The following is a 6,580-nucleotide window of genomic DNA, read 5'->3' as shown; positions in this document are numbered from 1 at the left end:
GTCCCCCCGTCCCCACACATGTCCCCTGCCCCTCGGCGGGCGCTGCCTCGGTGGCCTTGGCACGGCGAGGGGAGGTGACAGGGACACGCTTGGAGAGACACACGGTGCTGCTGCAGGGCCCCGAGCAGCGGTGCTGGAGGAGGAAAAAAAAGAAGGAAGGAAAGGGAAAGGGAGAGAATGAATCGAAATGGAAAATGGAAAACGGGAAGGGAAAATGGAAAATGAAGTGGGAAAATGGAGAATGGAAAGAGAAAATTGAAAGAGAAAGGGAAATGGGAAGGTAAAGGAAAGGCGGTGAGGAAGACTGGATGAAGGGCTAACGTGAGCCGGTTTTAGGCCACCGCAGGGGCTGGTGCTCGCTGTGCTTCCAGAACGGTTTTCAGCTGGCCCCAGCCCTGTTATCCCGAGCTGGGCTCCCGGGGCAATCCTGGCCTTTCCCGGCCGTGTCCGCTCCCCCAGGCCTGCACATGCCGCTTTCCCAAGCTTTATTGAACAGCCCGAAAAAATAGAAATAAAACCCATCGCTTCCTGCGGGTGGGGCCCTCCAGCCCCGCTCGGGCTGCTCCGCTCCCGGCCCTGCCGAGCTCCAGGCGCTTCCACAGCCCGGGGACGGCCGGGTGGAGCGGGGAGCGGAGGGACAGCAGGGCCCGGCCCCTCTGGGGGTGTTCGTGGTGACTCACCCCGCACTCCCCAGCTCAGGGAGTAACTCAGCCAAATCCCGTCCAAATTCAGTGCTTTCAACACAAACCATCTCAAGCCTCCTCACCCCATCTCAACCCATCCGTTCCATCCATCGCATCACATCCCATCCATCCCATAGTTTTCTATCCCATCTGGCACCTTCACCGGGAAGTCAATTAAGCGCCCAGTTCATTAAAATAAAGCCCCGCAAATTCCCGGGACGTGAGAGAGAGGGTAGGCGATGATCGGAGGGGAGGGGGATCCTCCCCTCTGCCCCTTTTCTGCCCCTCACACCGCGATGCAGCCCCCGAGCCGGGGTGTGGAAGGGCTCCGGGCCCCCCTTGGCCTCTCCCTCGGTTTGTGCATGCCTGGAGGGCCCGGGGGCCGCGAGCAGGACCCCCGAGAGGGAACCAGCGGGGCGGGGGCGCTTTGGGGCAGGTAACGGGACCGGAGCCGAGCAGGGATGGGCAGGAGAGGGCTCGGAGCCGGGCAGGGATGGACAGGGCTGTCTGGAGTGCAGCAGATATTGGGGGAGAGGCGAAGTTGAGGTGCCAAGGGTGGGCAGAGAGCCCCAGAGACGGACAGGGGCGGGCAGGAGTTGGACGGGGGGCAGAGATGGGAAGGGGAGCCTGAACCCGGGTAGGAATGGGCAGGGGAAGGCTCGGAGCTGGGCAGGGGATGAACAGAAAAAGGCTCGGAGCTGGGCCGGGGAAGGCTCGGAGCTGGGCAGGGATGGGTAGGGAAGGCTCGGAGCTGTGAGGGGATGGGCAATGGAAGGCTCGGAGCTGGGCAGGGATGCTCAGAGGGCCTGGAGCCGGGCAGTGCCGAGGTGTCGAGGTGAGCGGCGAGGAGGACGAGGTGGGGAACGAACCAGGGATGAAGCATCCGCGTCTGGAAGGGTTTCATTGAGTGTAATAATGGCGATAGCGCATCGACCGCCCATCGATAGATCTATCCCTGCAGCTGCCGTCCCGCACCGCGGCCTCGGGCCGGGCTCTCCACGCCCCCTCCATCCCCGGCCCCGCCGGGCCCGCAGCACCGGGAGCCCCCCGGGACGGGCGCCGGACTCTGCCCTCCGCCGAGCCCCGCACCGAGCAAACGGCAAAAAAGAGAGAGATTTTTTAGTAATTAGTGCGACATAATTGAGTAATGCGGTAGCCCCGCGCCCCCCTCCCGCCCCCCCCCGGCCCTTCCCCGATCGATGCAATATCATTAGGGCGAGAGGCACCGAGACACGGGGGCCGGGCCGCGGGGAGGCGGCGGGAGCTGCCCGGGCTGCCGAGCGGGGTCCGGGCCGGGGCTCCGCGGGGTTCGCTGCCCGAGCCGCGGCTCCGAACCGGGGGAAGCCCCGGGAGCGCCGAGAGGCTCCGGCCGTGGGCCGGGACGCGGAGCGGGGGAGAGGCCCCTGCTCCATTCGCCAGCTGGATGCTATTGATCCCTTCCCTCGCCACCTTTTTCTTCCCGAGCTCCCTCTCCCTATTTAATTCCCTTCCCTCTGCTCCTCCGCAGCGCTCCGAGCGGGGCCGGGCACCGCGGGCACTGCGGGCACTGCGGGCACCGCGGGCACCGGGGGCGCGGAGCGGTGAGTGCGGGGAGGGGGCGCGGGGGTCGGGGCAGTCCCTACACCCTCCCAGCCCCGCCACATCCCCGCAGCGACCCCGCAGGGCCTTCCCCAGCCCCCCCAGCTTCCAGAGCTGCTCTCGGCGTCCCCGTCCCAGCCCCGCTGCCCTCGGGCCGTGCGGGCTCTTGGGGAGGTATCGAGCTTTGCGGCCGGTGCCCTGCCCGTCCCGTGCCCGCAGCTCCAGGGCTGGTTTGAGTTCAAATCTGGTTTGTTTTTCTTTTTTTTTTTTTTTTTCTCATTGCACTTAGGAGCAGCGCGAAGGCACAAACGCCCCGGCCAGGACCAGCCCCAGCGGAGGGGCCGCACCGCGGGCGGTGCTGCCGCCGAGCAGGCACCGGGCACCGGCCAAACCTCCGGTTTTACCGGGCAAGGGAAGAAACGGAGCCGGAAAGCGGCTCCACGCACCCCGCCGGGAGTCAAAAAGTTCCCTAAAGTTCTTTAAGGCTTCAAAATAACAGCACCATCGCCTGGCAGGTGAATTATTTAGTGCCTATAGATCCCTCGCAAACCCTTTCATTTCGGTTCCAAACCTTCCCCAGCCCAGCCTTTGCCTATGGATGTCTCGATTTTCCAACAATCAAGCGGGAGGCAAAGAGCGTGGCAATTCCTGCTAATCGATTTTCCATACAATGGGCCCCAGATGATGTTTTAAAATGTGAGAAACTAAAATGTGTTGGTTTAAATAAGACTTTTGCAATCAATAGCTTTTAAAAAAAGACTCTTTGATACCGGTTCTTGAAGGGGATTCAAACGCTTTCGCTTCCAAAACAAAACAAAGCAGGAAAAAAAGCAGCCACGCCGGAAAAGTTCCGCCTGGATTTGGGGTCATTACAGCGGGATATGGAGAAAACCCCTCGGCGGTGGCAGCGGGGGGACAGGGACCCCCAGACCCCGCTGTCCCCTCCGCGCCCCCTCCGCGGGCTCAGCTCCCCCCGGGCCGGCCCAGCCCCGCGATTTCTGCTCCTTTCCCTCCCCGTCCCGCCCGTTCGGGTGCGATTTTCCCTTCCCCACGCTGCCGGCGGCGCCCAGGCGCGTTGCACTGTGGTTTGCTGCGCCCCGGGAAGGAATCCAGCCGAGAAAAAACTCCGGCCCTTTCCCCACCGAGCTCTTCCTCTGCTTAAAACCCCGGCCCCCCTCGGCCGATCATCGAGATCTGCGCTCCCGCAGGCTTTTTTTTTTTAATTTTATTTTTAATTTTTAAGACAGTTTTACCTGCAGATCAGGCCCTTTCTCCACCCCTCCCGACTTCTTTTCCTTTCCCTTTCCCTTTGGCGGGATAGAATAGAATTTTTTTAATGCTCTACCCGAGTGAAAATTTTCATTCTCTCTGAAGGTCCGGCCCGGGGGGGTTTTAGGGCCAGGAGCGGAGCGGGGTCCGACCGGAACCTGCCCCGTTCCCTGCCCGGCTCCGCCGCCCGCCTGGCCCCGGTGCCGGTGGGTCGGGCTGGGAGCGGGGAAAGCGGCAGCACCGGGGGGCAGCGAGGCGGGGGGATCGGGAGGGAGGGCTGGGGGGCGAACCGAGCCCTCCACGGCTTTTCCGGAGACTTTTCTCGTTTATCCAGAAACTTTGGGCGGCCTCGAAACTCAGCGGGAAGCAGCGGCGGGGCGGCAGCGGCGGCGAGGAGCGGGGACGGGGGGGTTCCCATCCGATTTCGCACTGGGGGGGCAGTTTGAGGACGGGCCGTGTCACTTTTCGATGTGAGCCCAGCAGGATTTCCCCGGACGGAGCGGCCCCGTGGAGCTGCCGCGCATCCCGGGCCGGGCCGGGCGCCCCCGGGGTTCCGCTCCCACCCGGGCCGGGGAGCGGGGTCCGGGTCCCCCCCGCTGCCCCCGCACCTCCAACACCCCCCGGAGTCTCCGGGAGCCTCTTTGAGCCGCGATTTGTTTTCAAAAGTTCCCCGCAGAGCACGGCGGAACTTTACGCCCTGGAGCGGCAAGGAGAGGGCTGGACTCCATCGGAGCTTTTTGGGGAAAAGCGAGGAAAAATCTCTGGGATTTCGCCCAGCTGCGAGATATATAAATTATTCAATCGAATTTTTATTTTATTTTTTTTCCCTATTTTTCCCCCTCCCTCCCGTTGTCGCGCTGCCTTTCCCCGCTCAGGCCCGGCTGTCCCCGGGCCGGGTTGGGGTGCGGGTGTCCCCAAAGGGGGGACACGGAACGAGCTCGCCCGTGATCTACGGGACGGGACCGCGGGTGTCCCCCAGAGCTCCGGGATCTCCTTGCTCCCCCCGCTCTGCCTTCTGCCACTTTTTGCTCCTTCTGCATTTTGGAGCCCTTCAAATCCGAGTCTCTGCGAGCCCCAAAAGCTCCCGGGGGCTCGGGGAGTCGGAGGCAGAAACCGGGGCCGGTAAAACATTGAGGGAACGGGAGGAACCGGGAGTTTTCTGCCGTGCTGCATCCCCCGTGCATCTCCAGCACGCGAGCCTGATGCAGTCATTTTATTCACAATATAGACAATCTATATCCTATACAAAATATACATAGAAAGCGAGAGGATTTATTTTATATAAATGCGATTTTTTAAGTACATACAATATTTTTTTAATTTCCCCTTGTGTTTCTGTGTTTTCCGCAGATATTTTCCTATTTCTTCAGGCTCCTTCACCTGCCTCGGGAGAAACCGTCTGTGCTTTTTCGCTAAGATTCTCCCGGCTTTGGACACTTCTCTCCCCGCTGCCGAGGGCAGAGGAAAGGCAGGGAGGGCCTTGGGCGAGCCCCGGTCCGATCCGGGGGCTCAGCCCTGTAACAGGTACCGGGTACCGGGGTATGGGGGTACCGGGGTACCGGGGAACCCCTCCCGGGGCTGGCCCGGCCTGCGGGAGGAGCCGAGGGAGGCAGCGCTGGGGGCAGGAAAGGCTGGGCTGGGGGAAAATGGGAAATGAAGCCGGGATGGACAGAGAAAGGCTCTGATGAGGGAAAATGGGAAAGGAGACAGGGAAGGGACAAGGCAAGGATGGAAGGGGACGGGATAAGGAAAATGGGAAATGAAGCTGGGATAGATAGGCAGGGACAGAGCCAGGCACTGGTGAGAGTGAGGGAAAATGGGAAAGGAGACGAGGAAGGGACAGGAAGGGTCAGATCCAGGTATCGGTGATGATGAGGGAAAATGGGAAATGAGACGAGGAAGGGACAAGGCAAGGATGGAAGGGGACAGGATAAGGAAAATGGGAAACGAAGTTGGGATAGATAGGCAGGGACAGAGACAGGCACTGATGAGGGAAAATGGGAAAGGAGACAGGGAAGGGACAAGGCAAGGATGGAAGGGGACACGGCAGGGACGGGATAAGGAAAATGGGAAATGATGCAGGGGTGATGACAAGGCAGGGATGAGGGAAAGCAGCAATCAGCGGGGACGAGGCAGGACAAGGCAGGGAGCTGCCACCCCCAGGCAGAGCAAGCAGCTGCCCCGGGGGACAAGCAGGGGGTCCCTGCAGGTTGGGATGCCCCTCGCCCACCCAGACACAAATCGCTGATCACCAGAACAGTCCCGAGTGCTCACACCCCACACCCGGAGCAGCCAGAGCCGACCCCAGGCACGGACCCGCCCCAGGGAAATGCCCCCAACCCACCCCATCCCACCGACCCCTACCACCCCCCCGGTGACAAAGCCACCCCCGGGGGCAGATGGCACCCAAGAGCCAGCCAGGCTGGGGCACTCGGGGCTGGCACCCCTCGGCCCTCTCTGCTCTCCCCTGCAGCAGTAATTGCTGCTGTATTTATCCAAACTGGGAGGGGGTGCCAGAGAAAGACTTCGAAGAGTAATTTTCCGGGAATTCTCCTCGGTGTAATTGTCTTGATAATAAATCCAGACGCTTAGCCTGTGTATGAATTGCTTTTTACCATTTTCATTTATTATTGAACACAGTGGGGAGAGGGGGAAAACGCAACATGGCTCTTTCTTGAGAGAGAGAAGGGGCGAAGGGGCTGAGGAGACAATTTCTCTGCAGATCCGGGAAACCTGGATGTGTTCATCATCCTGCTCTCTGCTTTGCTGGATTTTTTTCTCCCCTTAATACTTAGCCCGTTTCCCCACCCCCCACTTTTTTGGGGGTTATTGAAAACTAATTAAATAACCCGTTAGCTAACACGTTAAATTAAGATCCACTCTTGGATTTAATGATGTCTCCGGAAGAATTGACAGAAATGTGAAGACAGACTGTCAATAGATTCCTTCCCCTGGTTAAAGTGTATAAATGTGATTAAAACAGATCTCCAAGAAGGGTGTCCCGGCACACGGGGATGGAACCAGCGGGGCACCTGCGAGCTCTGCAGGGA

The 6,580-nt window shown here is 60.5% G+C and overlaps 1 long non-coding RNA gene across 1 annotated transcript; it reads left to right on the top strand.

Annotated features, from left to right (window-relative positions):
• The first annotated feature begins 1,897 nt into the window (after positions 1 to 1,897).
• Positions 1,898 to 6,051, top strand: LOC141725406 (uncharacterized). Its single transcript, XR_012577260.1, has 3 exons — positions 1,898 to 2,263; positions 2,551 to 2,776; positions 4,881 to 6,051. It is a non-coding gene; the product is annotated as an uncharacterized LOC141725406 (long non-coding RNA).
• The last annotated feature ends 529 nt before the right edge of the window (positions 6,052 to 6,580 follow it).

Source organism: Zonotrichia albicollis, chromosome 29 (assembly GCF_047830755.1).
Source record: "Zonotrichia albicollis isolate bZonAlb1 chromosome 29, bZonAlb1.hap1, whole genome shotgun sequence".
NCBI lineage: Eukaryota > Metazoa > Chordata > Aves > Passeriformes > Passerellidae > Zonotrichia > Zonotrichia albicollis.
This window is presented reverse-complemented; position numbering and strand designations above follow the sequence as displayed.